General features: G+C 35.8%; 1 protein-coding gene across 3 annotated transcripts in view; it reads left to right on the top strand.

Moving 5' to 3' along the window:
• Window positions 1-16413, top strand: part of LOC129756785 (uncharacterized) — a 252514-nt gene that overhangs the window by 37334 nt on the left and 198767 nt on the right. Inside the window, exon 1 of one of the 3 annotated variants that reach the window (XM_055753805.1) lies at window positions 14083-14965. The exons of 1 other annotated variant lie outside the window; for it this stretch is intronic. The gene's annotated coding sequence lies outside the window, so the exon portion shown is untranslated. Of the gene's footprint in view, window positions 1-14082; window positions 15102-16413 lie in introns of those variants that run through there. One more of the 3 variants, XM_055753796.1, reaches the window with a different exon arrangement.

Here is a 16413-nt window from a genome sequence, read left to right as displayed (position 1 = left end):
CAATTTTTCCCGCACGAGACAACGCGATTCATCTCTTACTAAATTAGTCTGTAATCTGATTAGTCTTTTCCTGTCAAACTCTCTTCTTCCCAAACTGTACACACTTCTTCTCTCTGATTGAACCGAACGCTCTCAAAACCCAAAAGTTTCCGAATATTGTCAATACAGTTGAAATTTGCGCTAGATTTCGCGCTGGTGATTGGCAACCTTGCCAACCAGCGACGATGGAAAATGTCATATCAATTCAGCAAACATCTCGGCAATCAGTAAACCCTTTCTGGTTTGTTGTCGACACTTGGGAGATATTTGATAGATCTCTTGCCAACACGGAATGTCGCCGGCACTGAGGTGCATTCTCATATTCAAGTGATGCCAATCTTCCAGCTGTTTACTTTTTGTTTATTCCATCATCCACTGATTCATAATAATTTAGGGAATCTTCTTAACGGGTTGATTTATCTCTCATTCCAACAGAACATTGTCAATATGATGTTGACAAAGCTCCCGCAACGCAATACACGTTCTACTTACTCAATTCAAATATGGGTCATTGTGGTCGATATAATGGACACCATATCCAGTTACCTTTTTTTTTTTGCTAATGTTGATCACCATTTTTCAGCACCAGCATCAGATTACCAGAAGCCGGACTCCTCGTAGTTTTATTGTGGTTGACGAAATAAACAACAACAAAGAGTGAATCAAAAAAAGCACAAAATCAGATCTCCAATGACCATATCGCACTCGCGGCGGCGCTATTGTCGCGCAATCGTCACGTGACCCTTTCAATTGTTCTGACCATTGTTATTGTTGTTTTGTTTTGCGTTGTTTTTCCGTTGTTATTGTCGGTGAACAGAAGCTTTTTCAATAAGTCGTCGTCGTCCCGTTCATTCATGGTAAATAGGACTGCTTGCGGTTTGGCAATAATCTTTCGACCTCTCAAGAGAAGCTCTCTGGCACTTGAACTGAGGATACCTACTAGCATCAGCTGACACAGGTAAGCAAGCAGCAAAGTGTGGAAGCACTCAGCTCTTATGTTTACAAAACACGAACGTGCATATGGAAATGCCCATGTTGTTTACGTTGTTGTTGTTTTTTTGGTTCGTTCGGTTTCAAATTGCATTTGATTTAAGGTGTCTACGGGTGCATTTCTTGCTTCTCAAACTGAAACAACAATCCGGTGGATGGTTACCGACCAATGCAATGTCATGTCCAGCTTGAGGGCATCCGACACCAGGTGGCGCAGTAGTGGCGGCAAAACAAAGTGTCAAATGCAGTACTGGCAGATGAGAGTTGATAGTGCAATTCTTAGTTGGGTAGCTAGGCACGTATATTTTTAATGAGCCTATCCGTAAATATTGTTCATGAATTGGATGTAACCCTAGCTGAGCTTAAGCTGAGTTCATATCGATACGTTTGGTTGACCGGAGGAAGCTACTGGAAGGGCTCCAGAATGACCGACGCCGCCGCTCGAGAGAAAGATCAGCAAATAAATAAAACTGGCCACGAATTATTGCGCAATCCGCTTGCGCTGCTGGCTTCGACCCGTATAGATATTTTCGTCGTGCGATGGTCGTGATGTTGGAATCCGTGAAAGAGCCGTGGTTCTTAGCAACACTAACCATCATGAGAGACGGCCGGCCACGTTTTAGAAGTTTATTTGTTTATTTGGTACGGGTTGGAAGCCGTGCCACATGTGTGGCTTTCCTTGTGCGGCCTTTTGCCGATTAGACAACATAACTGACCAAACGTCAGCTGATGTGAGATTTCGTGAGATGTGTCGGCCCAAAATGAGGTTATGCTTAAGCTGATGAGTCATCGCCCAGGCTCAGGGAGCTTCTAATTTGCATAAGCATCAACAGAATCGAATTTTTTTGAACAAAGCAGAACTAGCGAAAAGTAACTTGTTCACATTCTTGGATGCAAATATTCACTTTTCCTATTTGAACTCTAAAAATCATTCTTAATACTGAGAAACAATGATTATTACATTATTAACTACTACCCGGCTCAAGAACTCCTGATGCCTGTGTCTAAAAAAATCTGAAGAGAGGCGTCTTCGGTTAAGCCATTCGAAAAACCTCCGCAAGCCATTTGCGAACGACTAATTGATGACATTTTCCCATGATGACGATCCATTGTCAGGCGTTTATGGTTGCGGTTGAAGTGCCATTTGCAGCCCTCTAATAAAAATAAAAACCATTCAATTATTACACCCACTCGAGGCTATAACAACCACAGCACAACATAAACCACATCACTACTCATGGGCAGAAAAATGCAAGGAACAGTATACTTAGCAGCGCTTAGTGCAAAAATCCACCCACACGCTGCAGCAGCAATGTATTTAACGGATTCTCTTTTTTTCGATGGACTGTCAATGCTAACAATGAATGAATAAAAATTAAGCGACAACAATCTTAATGGCTTTACAGTTAGTGCATTCAACCGATTTCAAAGACTTGCATTTTATATAAACTGTCAAAATCTATTTACAAAATTAATGAAAATGGCAAAACTAAAAAAAATTGGTAAATATTGTTGTGATATCAAATTAAACACAATGCTATTTGTTTTGGAAACTGCTAGTATAATCATAATTATTCTCGTCAAATCTTCTAAAAAGGTCAGGTAACAACAGTGATTGATGCATTGGATTATCCATCCGTTATATTGGCAACAGTTCATCAATGATTTCCTATCTGTTCAACTGGCAACAATTCCAGTGAACACTACGATTTCACTCTTTATCAATTCTAGAACGATAGCGAAATGACGTTCTCTCTCACTTGCAACTCTCTGTAAAGCGGGCCATAGACTACACCGCATTTGTACAAATGCGATGAAATTCTATCGTTGTGAATACGAATCGTGTATGGCACTGCTTGAATGAGCGCCCAAACGGTTTTAGTAAAATCGGTTGGGATCGATTTTTTTTTGTACAAACAACCCTTTGTGGCATAGTGTATGGTGCTGTTTATAGGCCATTTACTCAGCCCTAGCCGGGGTGGACCAACAATAGTTTGTGTTCACGTGAAATATGTTTGTATCGTGTGTGGGCGAGCATAAAATCAAACAATCGTCGTGGAATCATCGAATTTGCACAAGTCATTTGTGTAGTCTATGGGCCCCTTTATTTTTTACATTTTCCACGCGTTTCGTCTGTCCAGAACAATCACCGCGATCGGTCGTTCGGTTGTCGAATTCCAACAAATATTGCCAAATTTGTTTTTTTAAGTGGCAATACCAAAATAAAAAAATAGCTATTTCTATTTTTTTTTTAATTTTGCTTTGCAAATTATAACTATGAAAGTCGTGACGAAACAGTCGAACTCTATTGGTCGACTTCTGGATATTCTATCGATACTTTCCATGTTTATCTCGCATGTGTTCGTTGCACACTACTGATTTATCTCTGTTGTTTCGCTATCACCACCCATCGACCCGGAACCTTGAGCAGCACTTCATTTGACCGTAAGTAGCGGCAAGCCCGAAACTATCGACCATGTGTGTGCTCGGCAAAATCCCGAGTCGATGCATGGGTGGTAACCAAATATTGCTGAAGTTAAAATGTGGAGCGACGACCAAAAAAAGGTCATCACTTTGAGCGGAATTACCGGTACCTCGACGTATCTTGATTTTTATTCCACTAGTCCCTGATTTTTGAAAAAAAAATGTTGGTAACTGGTAATAGAGAAACAATAGAGAGAAATCGATAGTGGGCTGGGCAAAGAACACATCCGAGATATACATGGAGTGTATCATAGAAGAACCATCAGTCGACCGATGGAGCTCGACTAGTAAGCATACTGGAGTCTATTTCGTCACGTTTACCGTGGTGTAATGGTTAACGCGCCGTTGTATTGAAGCAGAAAATGCGGGTTCAAGTCTCGTCGGTGAGCCGTTGTATCTTTTGCGAAAATCTACTTCGAACATCTTGGATTTTTTGTTCAAATTTAGACTTGTTTTTTTTAGAAATTTTGACAATTTATTATGTTGATATTTGTCATTGTTTATTATTGCGAAAGTTTTTACAGCAACGGTTTTAGCGAATTTGACCATTTTCACAATTTGAGAAATTCGATAAATTTTGGCTAAATTTTATCAGTTTCGCTTTAATTCAACAATTTAATAATTTCGTCAGTTTGTAAGATGTTGATGTTTTTTTAGATAAATTGGTCAAAGCAATTTATCAAAATTTAAACTACAATTTCGTTAATTCAGATAGTTTGGACAGTTAAACGATTTTAGCAAAGGAAGTTATTTTGGCAATTTGGCAAATCAAGACAAATTTATTAAATTGTTCAAACATTACGCCAATTTTTTTGCAATACAGACCGCGTTCGATTTTGGCAATACGCCCGAACATTTTGTGTTGCCAAAATCGAACAGGTTTTTTCCCAATTGTTTTAATCATTACTACAAAAAAAAACTATTATTATTATCATTAAAAATAATTTTCAATCAATTTTTGAACCTTTTTACTCATTTTTATTCTTAACATTTTTTTATGAATTTAGCAGTTCTCGTGTTTTGTTTATGATGTTTTTTGTTTTTTGTCGTTTTTGGTTTTTTGTCATTTTCCATAATTTTTGAGTTATTTTTATTCATTTTTAGTTTTTTTATATTTGTTTTTCAATTTTGTGAAATTTTCAAAATTTTTGTTATTTTTGAGTACTTTATATATTTTTTAATTTTTTTATTTGTTGTTATGTTTTTTGACCTTTAAGAACGTAAAAAAGTATTTATGGTGTTTTTCTAAGTTGTATTGCTAGCGAATAGTAATGTAATGCCATTCCAAAAAACCGTTCGATTTTGGTACATGTGCCAAAATCGGATGTTTCCAAAATCGAATGTGACCAAAAACGGACGGGGTCTGTATTTACAATTATGAATGTTTTGCCATTTTTTTTGCATTTTACAAATAGCACAATTTCGATACGAATATGAACATTTAAGCGATTTTGATAGTTCAGACAGTCGGACAAATTCAACTTTTTGTACTAGTTTAATGATTTTGGAAATTTTGAAAACCTTTATTATTTTGAAAAATTTGGGCCATTTTGACAATTGAGCATTTTAATGGTATTTATAATTTTGTCATTGATATGAATATTCACAATTTCGACCATTTTGACTGTTTCCTCAAACCATTTTACGAGTTTAACAATTTTGTCAATTAGTTTTGTTTTTATTTTTATAATTTGGCAATTTTGAACATTTTAACAGTTTTGATTATTTTGACATTTTCAATAACTTTTATAATTAAACATTTAAACACCAAATTTATTTGAAACAATGGAATTTGAAGAAATGATACAATTTTAAAATTTCGGTTGTTCGTCAATTTTTTAAATTCAAACAGTTTGGATTATTTTCAAAATTTTGAAATTTTATACAATTACAAAGATTTTGGAAACACAGGTTTTAATTCATTGATCAACTTTTCTGAAGACCGCGAGTAATTTTAAAATCTGAGAAAAAGTTTTAAAAGTTTTCATTTTATCTATTTTTCCCAATTTTGCAAAAAACGAGAATTTTTGATGAAGTTTTAAAGATGATTTTAAGCAAATCTTATCTTTGATATTTTTTGAAGCTTAAGTCAAATCGTTTTGCAGTCATCAAAAAAGTTTTTAAAACATGCTAAAATCTTCAATATCATATACTGAAAGACTTTCTTGAACGATGTCAGAAAAAAATTGTAATCTTATCTATTCAAATTTTTAAACATTGTAGAATTTTATTTTTTTAAAGCGTTGAATTTCTTAAATACCTCAGAAATATCTGAATTTTTTATTGAACGAATTAGATTCAAAATCTATTTCTAGTTTTCATGTAGGTTCATTAGTTTATCAGTTACGAAAGATCGATTCTACTCAAAACTGATCCATTTCAAATTACCCCACGCCATATAATACTAAAACTGGAGGTGATAGACAACATCTGACGAATGATTTGAGCTGAGGACGCCAAAATCAGTTCTTAAAATACCGGAAATGTCGTTCCTTTGTTGTCATTTTTGTATTTTTTGGCATTTTTGTTGTAATTCATACAATTTTGAAAATATCAACATACTTGCCTGTTTACAAAAGTTGTCAAAATTTTAACAGATTTGTTATAAAAAAAATTAAGATAATTTTAACAATTTTCAAAACATCAACATTTTAAGCAATGCTTATCGTACATACATAGCCAGATTTTGTTTTTACTATATCTAGCTTTCAAAAAAGGAAACTGTACGAGCAACGGAATTTGAAATTTCTTTAAAAGCCCACATTTTTACTTTCAACGTTTTCGAACTCAATTACAATCAATAAGAGAAAGTTCACTCGTGTTGGAAGAAAGTAGTAGAAATTTTGACACTTTTAGCAAATTTTGAAAATTTTACAATGCAAAATATTTTTCAAGATCTGCTGCCGTCAATTTTTTTAACAACACTGTTTCTATTTCAGGCTTATCTGATATAAATCCCATGCATGCATCACAGCATGCGAAAGTAGACATAGTGTTGTAAAGAAAATTGACGGCCGCAGATCTTGAAAAAAAAATTGACATCGTAAAATTTTCAAAATGTACTTGAAGTGTCAAAATGCTCTAAAGCATAGTAAGCTTTTGAATCTTCATGGTTTCTCTTATTTTGAAACTACAGCAACGGCTAGTATCGGTGTTCGAGTACGTAAAAAGCGATGCGCGTAATAAGTTTTCAAACCGAGTTTTATGTCATCTACACTTTATTTAAATAATACAAATGATTCATTTTAGTGGAAGTGGATGATTTAGATTGAGTGGAAGGAATTTCTATGAATCTATCATACTCAACAATTGAAGCTGTTTAAGCTACTTTATCGAATACTAACTTGAATAGATAGGTGGCAACTTTTTGATTGATTTTTTATATGCAAACACAAGACAGTAATATTAACAGTTGCTCGATGGTATTCCAATCGTATTTATCACTTAAATCGATTTATTTTGAAACATAAGATTTTAATTTTACAGAACAAAAATCGGAGAAAACAAAAAACGCGTGCTCTTACAGTGTCGGACAATAGAATAGGACCACAGCTCAATCCAAAACAGAAAGTGACAAAACTTTGAGAAAAAAAATTCCATTCAAGTGCATCAAACCATTTACAAATTGTATATTCCATTCTTCGAAGAAATTAAAATCATCCGTAGTTAAAACAATTGTCCTTTATTTAAAAATGCGTTTTTAGCATACTTACTGACTAAAATAACGCGACATAAAATAGGACCGGTTTAGAATTCATGGTAAAAAAAATTAAAAAATAAAAGGAAATTCATACCGTGATCGATTTGCAGGGTTAGTACTTGGTGGTATAACCCTTATTACGCATCACTTCTCGCACCCGGTTCGGCATCGACTCCACCAGCTTTTGGCACGTTCTCAGCGGGATAGCGTACCACACCGCCTGGATTCTCTTCCACAGCTGCTGCTTATTTTTTTATTTTTCGGTGTACACCTTACGTTTAACTATTTCCCATAGGTCTCTATGGGATTAAGATCAGGGGACTGTGCTGGGTACTCCATAACGTCTACCTTATTATCCGGGAACCACTTTTTAACCGTTTTAGCGGTATGTTTGGGGTCGTTGTCCTGCTGGAACTGCCACTTTAGGGGCATCTCCCACTCGGCGTGTGGCAGCATTACTTCCCGAAGTATCTGGACGTAGAGATGCTGGTCCATAATCCGGTCGATCCAGTACAAGGGACCCCCACACCATGATGCTCCCTCCTCCATGTTTGAATGTTTTATTTGTATACTGGGGCATATACGCACAGCCGAGTGGGCGATGGACCCAACTCTTTCCTACCGAGCAGATGAGGTTCACTTTGGTCTCATCCGACCACAGCACATTTCTCCATAGTTGCCCTATTCCGGACCGACCCAATCGAAGTGGTCCTTCGCAAACTTCAGCCGCGCCTTAAAGTGCTTCGGCGTCAGCATTGGCACCTTCCGGGGACTTTTGCCTCCTTGTCCCTTCTCCGCCAACCGTCGCTGAACCGTCCAGGAACTCACAGATAAGTTCAGCTCGTCTCTGATCTGCTTGGACGCTTTGAAAGGGTCCTTTTGCGAGACCCGCTTGATTGCCGAATCGTCCTTCGGCGTCGTTTTGCGGGGGCGGCCGGTCAGTTCCCGTTGGCCGGTGCTGTGAAGCCAGGGGCGGTCCTAGAGTCGGCTCTTGGGGGGGGTGATTTTCCAATTTTCTAAAATCAGTCAATATAAAGAACTTTAATATCTGGTGAAAAAAACAATCATTTGAGTGAGCGAAAGGAGAAAGGAGGGGTTGCGGAGGGGGGTAGGGGGGCTTATCCCTTTATAAATCAACCAGCGAATCTTTTATAACCACTGCGAAAAAATGTTGATATTTTTTTTATTTGTAGGTATATCTGGTATTTAAAAATTGTCACTTTAAGAGCTCTTTTAAAAATTTCTCGTTTTAAATGTAATTTTTTTTCAATGAAAATAATACACACGTTGTTGAGAGATGATCACGTAGAAAAAAAATTCAAGTTATCTTCATATTTTTCCTGACCTTCTAAATATTAGCGCTCTGGTATTTTATAATTTATCGGAAGTATTTTACTTTTCATCGATAAGCCCGATAAACAAATTAAGAAACAAAACTAACGGGCATTGAATTCTTCATTGGGGTATTTTACTGAATCGGGATTTGAAAATTTAGTATTCTAATTTTCAAATTTGGAAACACAATATATAAAATCAACACTTCAAATATAAATTAAGTAGAAAAAATCGATTATCAAAATCAGTTTCTAAATTCTGGAACCGAATTTAATTTGATTTGCTCTTGAATTTAAAGTTTTCATACAAAATTTTCAATTTTAATTGTATTACAACAAATAAATAACAATGAAAAGTGATTAATTTTTGTTCACCTTCGCATAATTACCAATTTTTTTAATTATTTTGAATTTTAAAGAAAATTATGAAATGAAGGGTTAATTCTGAATGTTAATACACTACTTTTGTGAACAATCTCAATCATTTGCAATTGAAATAGCCAAGCTTTCAGATTAAGAATATCAAACCTTAAGCTAAATTTTTAATTAAATTTCAATATTATTGTGTAGATGAGCTGAAAGTAGTATCGGTGATATAATTGCTCTAGATCTAGAAATCCAGGAGTGTTGGTTAAAAATCACTAAAAGATCTTCTGACTGTTTTGCATGATAGAATGCCTTGCTGCTGAAAAAATAGTGGAATGATAAGGGAATAGTTTTAATTCACAAGGGAATAATTAAAACTGTGGCAAACTGATTTTGGAAGCTTTTTGCGTCTAAAACTCGATTTGGTTGTCTGTTTTTTCCCTTCTTATTTTTGGCATTGAGAAATTTTAAAACTTAGCAGTTCAGAGTGAAATTGATCAATGATAATTGATGAAGTAACTAACCGGAACAATAAAAAATATGCTAAATCTTTTCATTATCCTTTATTCATTCAACGATGCTGGTCAGAGGGAAGAATGCTAAAAAGTAACAAATTCCCGAAAAAAAAAACAATACAGATTTCGTCTAGATAATCTTCGTATTTTACAAATTGGGAAAAGATACTTACCTACTTCTATAATTTTTTCTCATGGTAAATTACTTATAGTCTTTATGAAAATTGATCATTAAGTTAATACCTTTTTTCTATTTTTTTTTTTTTGAAATTTTACACTTTTGCTAAAAAGTGTACAAATTTTTTCAATGTACCTTGTATTTTCAAAATTTATACCGGAAAAAAGAGCTGATAAAATAGTACAAATTTGCATTTAGAGCTCCTAAATAAGTTGAAATCAGTTTTCAAATTCTTTGCACTTCAGAAAATGTGAATTTTGTTTTCTTGTGTTATAGTTTTGAATGCAGATTTTGGGTTCTAGAGATGAATTTGAATCTCTATCTCAAACACCAATTCCTGAAACAGCTGATAAATGAATACTTTTTTGTTCCTTTTTGGCACTTAAAACTCATAGGAAACGCAAAAGTCATAAAACGTAATCTCTTTCTTCTATTTATTGTTGCTGAAATCTCTTTAGAGGATTTTTTTTAAATTTAAACTCGTACAATGAATATTTTATATTCGATTTCTGTTTGGCAGTACTTGTATTTTTTCACACTCATCCATAACATGAATGTTTGATGTGATTTATTTCAAACAGAATTTAATAAAATCAGATCTTAAATTTAAATTTTAGTTTTTGAATTTTATGATATAGGTTATTAATTTTAAGTTTATAATTCACATTTGAATGGTGGATTAATTGAAGGTGAAAAATTCTCGCGAAAGAGAATCTTTATTGTGATTCAGAACCTGATTTTTTTTTTATATTGCAATTGAAGGCAATAAATGTATGATGAAAGCAGAACAAATATTTTAAGTATTTCAGTGTTATAACCATTTTCACCCCCCTATATGACTTTTTCCAAATTTTTCATTTCATTAAAATTCAAAACAAAATCAAGAATTCAGAAGCTCTGAAATTGAAGCAAATATTAAAATTTGTTGCGATTTGCTCGTGTTAATTGAGGCATATGAGGAAAATTAGTGACAATTGTCCCTACATTTTATTTAAAGCAAATTCCAAATCAACACTCAACAACTTATCAACAAAAGTTATTTGGTTTAATTCAGTCCAGGGAATCCTAAGTTACAGCTGTTTTAGTTTGGTGAACCGACTTTTTTCAATATTGAGCCTTTTAAGTGATAAATTAACTTTTTTGTTGAATAAACACCCCCACGGAGTGGAAAATTTTTTTAAATTGGAAAGCACATCTTCTAAGAAAAGTTCCAACTTTTTATAGAAATTCGAGCTTTTGCGGGTATTTTGTAACGGAAGCGCGTTGAAAACGAAAGTTTTCGACCTTCCTAGGTAGTTGGCAATCTCGCGTTGGCTTTTGCAAGCCTTGTACAGATTCCGGATGATCGCTCGCTGGACCTCCGTGCAGTGCTGTGCCCGACGCATCGCTTTTTCGCTGAAAACAGAGGAGGAGGGAGGAAATCTTTATTTTTTGTTTGTTTTCATGATTTACATGATTAATTTTATGGGAAATACTCACCAGGACATGAAAATGGACAAACAACACCGAAAACAACACCTTTTCTTCAAATCTAGAGCGCTGAAAATGCCGGAACAGCCGAACCGATGAGCTGGTCTTATTTTATGACGCGACTTTTTTCACCCTCTGACAGCTTTCTGGTCGAGTAGAACAAACGGGTTGCTTTGATTGCAACAAACGTGCAGTATACAAAGTTGGCATACTACAAAAAGTGCTTGCCGCTAGGTGTCGCATATTATTATATTTGAATTGGCAGTTTGAAGGAGATTTGAATATTTTGCATTAGAGCGGTCCTATTCTATTGTCCGCCACTGTAGTTTGACAGCCGCCTACTCTTCCACAAAACATCAACATTTTAAGCAATTTGGATAAATTAAAAAAAAATCAAATGAGTCTTCTTATTTATAATTTACTGGATTTAATAACATTTAGATTGCCCAAAAGCGCAGTCATTGTTGACATTTGATCTTTCGGAACTTTTTTTTAAATCAGGCGGAGATGCTTTCTGTTGATGTTGAGCTAAACCGTCCATCATTAGTCAAAACTTACTCCCTAAGTAGTTATTATCGATGATTGATCACCCAGCTGAGCCATCTTCGCGCACTATCTATCTTCTGCTGGCAACTGAGCTGAAAAATTGTTCCCACATTTTCACCTAACAGTTATTGTGGTTGTTGTTGTGAGAGTAGATATACCTTTTTACTAGGTCTGTATTTGCTCAGGTAGCTCTAGCATATGTTCTAGCTACATTTAGCTAACTGGGTGCCTCTCAAAACAGAGGTTTGCAAAGTTTTCAGGGCCGACCAGAAGGTTTGCCGCTCGAATTCTAAGCGGAGCTGGTGGCACTGATAAAAATTTTAGGTAAATTTATGTTTTTATTTCTATTCGAAAGATGGTAGTAAATATTGTATGCTTTCTCATTTCCATACAACTATTGGGAAAAGTGATCAGTTAAATGACAAATTATTTGTTTTTCTTTTGGAATCAGTGTCCCATGGCGAAATTTTCCCACAGTGAGATCGTGCAACCCTTGCGGTAATTCAGAATCTTCCTACGACGCTCTAGACGCCGCCGCCGATCAGTCGAAAACTTCCCCCCTGGAAGGTTCAGCCGAATAAGGTGGTTCCGCTCAATGGCAGCTGACATTATACCTTCTATCGGCGAAACGTCGCCGTTTACTTTTAAGTTAATCCATCTTTTTTTGCGCTCTCTCTCAAATATCCTCTCTTTTTTGCGGGCTATCTAAACGAGTGCTTAGTGACTTAGTGCAAAAATTAGGCACACATAAAAACACTACATAGTTCAATTCTACTGAGCACGAGAGCTTGGATGACTTTTGCAATCTAGCGGCAGCCCTCTGTTTTTGCTAGCTAAGCTCAATAGAAAACAACCCTCCCCCAAATCGCGGCAGCAGCGCGAGCCCTCTCGTCGGCTTATGGTTATTTTTGTGGGGTGTTTATTTTTATTTTTTTTCTCTCATTCTATTTCTATTTCTACTCTCGATTTTTGCCTCGATGCACTGATTGGAGCCTGTGCCTATAGGTCAACGAGGCACCTAGTACACATGTACTGTGAAGATAGAGCTACCAACTTGTACGGTACAAGTTCTCTGGAATAAATTGTTGTTGGCAAATCATTCGAAACCTGAGCGTGGCTCTTCAAAAATCGAACGGGCGAACTTAAATCTTTTTTGACGGTCGCCATAGGAGCGTCTCCGTACACAGGATCCAAGAGATTTTATTGTTGTTGACTTTTGACCAAACTGAAGAAACTGAAATTTCTTTTGTGCAATTCAATACTAAGAAGCAATGTTGCCAAAAAAATCCGTGTTTAAATGAAAAAAAAAAAAATGTTAAATTTAAAAAGGCTTGGACAAAAGTGGTGAAAATGGTGGGTAATACAACTGTGCAGAAGCTTATGAGTCATGTTCGAGGAAAAGTGTGAAGTCTGGCTTATGATTAAAGATTTTCATCAGACAAGAGTTCAGTATTGGGTAGGACACAAATAATGATACAGTTCGCCAAATGAAATAAATAAAAATTAATACAACAATATTTATCATTATCATGATTCATTCCTATTTTGACTTGTAAATGCTCATCTAAATCGTTGTATAATTTAAAAGTGCTTTTTCAACCCCACTTGGTTTAAATCTATGAGATGCTTGGGCTGTCATCTTGACTCGGCTGTTTTACTTTCAAGCTTTTTTGGAAACTAAAGCTGTTCTTCAACATGCTTGAATGGTGTTCTCTTAACGCATTTCAAGTTATTCTTTTAATTCGCTTGGAATTCTTATCAGTAACTCAGGCTGTCTCTTCTGAACTCACTTTTCGATTTCATGTTGTCCTTTCGACTCGCTTGTTTTTTCATCAATAACTCAGGCTTTCCTCTCAACACGCCTTTCGATTTCAAGCTGTCCTCTCTACTCGCTTGAATTCTTATCAATAACTCAGGCTGTCCTCTCGATTTTAAGCTGACCTCTCAACTTGCTTGTTTTTTCATCAATTACTCAGGCTGTCCTCTCGACTCGCCTTTTGACTCCAAGCTGTCCTCTCAACTTTTTTCTGATTTCTAATCAATATCTCAGGCTGTCCTCTCAACTCGCCTTCAAATTTTATGCTATCCTCCCAACTCGCATAATGGTTTCTAAAACGTTCAGGCTGTCCTCTCAACTCGCCTTCCAATTTCAAGCTTTCCTCTCAACTCGCCTGAAATTGTGAACGTGATCAAGCTGTCTTTACAACTCGCTTTATATTTCATTTTTATTCTCTATTTATCACACTAAATGGCCCTAGCACTAAATTTTTACTTCAACTACCTCTCGCTTAAGGAATATTTGAATTAATCATTTTACTACGTTTTTTGCGTAATGGGTAATTAATAAAGTGTTTGATATTTAAGCAACTTTGATTATAGTTTTCTCAACGTGAACCGTTTGTTTCCCTTTTTCGGTTAGATTTTTCTTTATAATTTTTCGTTTAACTAAGATAATGAGAAATAACGTGTCACGGTCGCCAAATGCGCTGACCTGTCCGGAGCTCCGAGTCTCAGACGCAAAAGCGGTGACAATAATAAATTTCAAACAAATTTGAAGTTCTTATGAATTTTACTAACCGGTTACCCTATCCTGAGTTCAATCGTCAAACTAAACCCATTTGAAACGATCGACTAGGGCCGGTATACGGTTAGTTTTTTTCCCCATTCCGCTACCATAGCTCATCAGTTAATGTTTTAGTGCATCGATCGATGCGCACCGCACCGGGGGAGAATTTCAACGTCAACAGCGAAACTAGCTGGGCTGGTCTGTACCACAAATACTACCATTTGTTGTTGAGCTAGGGCTTTTTAGTGTAAGGGTTGAGATACCTAGTAGGTAGTTATATTTTTTTTCTCACCATCCACTTCCATCCGTTGCTCGTTTACTAGAGTTTAGTTCCACTATGATATGTAGGGGTATGTTTGTAGGTATCTGCGGCCACCCAAAGTCTCCCTCTAAAGCTGAGAGAGAACCCAAGATTGCAGCTTGGAACTAGAGCCAGCGTCGGATTGATTGGGGTGGGTTGCTGCTTCTAGTTAGATTTTACTCCCCCGAATCGTGCGGTCGCGTTTGAGGGTGGTTTCGTTGGAGTCCGGAACGTTTCTCAGGAAAGCTGTTTCCTTTTTCCGATTTTTCCGTATCGGGATTTAGCCCAAGTGTTGGGGACACTCGGACCAAAAACTCGGATCCGCGTGACGACCGTTTGTTGGCGTAGTATCCCGGTTAATTTCTTCTATTTTTGTTCCGCAAAAAGAGGATATGATACCCGACCAACAGATCGTAAGATCGTCCCGGAGTTCCACAAAATTGGTCTCGAATTGTTATTAGTGCTTAGCTCATTCCGTAAGTGTGTTCCGGAAAGAAGTTGTTAATGTTAATAGTGTGTTCCAGAATCGAAGATCACGTTAATCTGCAGCTGTTTGTTCGACTGCGAAATGTTCCAAGTCGAGATAGGCTCTGTTATCGGCTTAGTCGTTGTGTGAGTTTAATAGTCCAAGCCACTAACTCTAAGCGTAATCCAGTAGTGCTTTGAGTAGTGAGTTCGTTCGTTTTCCATTCGCGTGTTTTTCAGTGATAAGTTACTCTCATTGAGTGGGAAAAAAGGGGAAATGCGGTAGTCAGCAAGGCCATCGATGATTAGACATATCAACTAAAAGTTGCTTCCGACTTAAATAGTCGGAACGTAGAAAAAAACGAGGTCATCATCCGATTGTAGAACAACTGAAGTAAAAACGCTCTGGAAACTAGCTCTCATTTGAGTTTCATCATAAGACACAGGTGTCACACCACTTAATCGTTAATGGATTATCATCGATCAGCGACTAGTTATTCGGAACAAACTGATCTATGGAACAATCCTATAGTGTCAAAGTGAAGCGGCTTTGATAGATCAATGGATTGATGGAGGCGACGACAACGGAATCAATGACACTAAATTAATCATGAAGCCGGCTTGAAATTGTTCTCCACGGATGACTGAGTGATCCTATAATTGCAATGATTGAGGAAAAAATCCGGTAATCGATCACTATGCAGCTGATCGTGATGACAGTTGTTCTAATTGAATTTTGTTCTAATTTTTTGTAAGTGTGATTTTTTGAGATTCTTGATCATCGAATATCGAAGTATTAAAAAAAAGCATCTAAACAATTTAATTTAGATTTTTCTATCGCATTCACTTAAATTTGTCTGGCCTTAAAAATTGTATTGTTCGTTCAGGAGTCAAAACTCCCATTGAATTTGGTTCTGGAATGTGGAATCACAAAAAAAAAAAACATTGGTTGCGATAATTTCAGACTACATTTTACCCAGATTCAGCTCTGAATCTGAAGCAAATGATGATTTTCTTTTACAATTATACTTTATCGAAATCTATTATTTGAATTTCAAACAAACTCTACTCAATCCACAAAAAAAAAAATGGAAAATACTCTCTAACCTTTTAAAATTAAGTTTTGCGTACAAGTTTGTACTACTGCAATATTATGATATCAGTATTAAAAATTTTTAATTAAGAAAACAACAGTGATATAAAAGTAATGTATAGACAGCTATCAGAATCTGTACAACAAGTATCAGATATCAGAATCGATGAAAAATAAATAAATTTGAAAAATAAGTATAGAAATACATTTAAAACGGGAATATAATCAAAATGTCAACGATAGAATAAATAACTTTTAAAAAATTAAAAGAAAAATTTGTATTGCTAAACACAGAAAAAATATTCAAATTGGAGAGGAAATAGAAAGGAAAGACAAATTAAAAATAAAAAGATGAAAAAGTCTGAT

Source organism: Uranotaenia lowii, chromosome 1, assembly GCF_029784155.1.
Source record: "Uranotaenia lowii strain MFRU-FL chromosome 1, ASM2978415v1, whole genome shotgun sequence".
Lineage (NCBI taxonomy): Eukaryota > Metazoa > Arthropoda > Insecta > Diptera > Culicidae > Uranotaenia > Uranotaenia lowii.
This window is presented reverse-complemented; position numbering and strand designations above follow the sequence as displayed.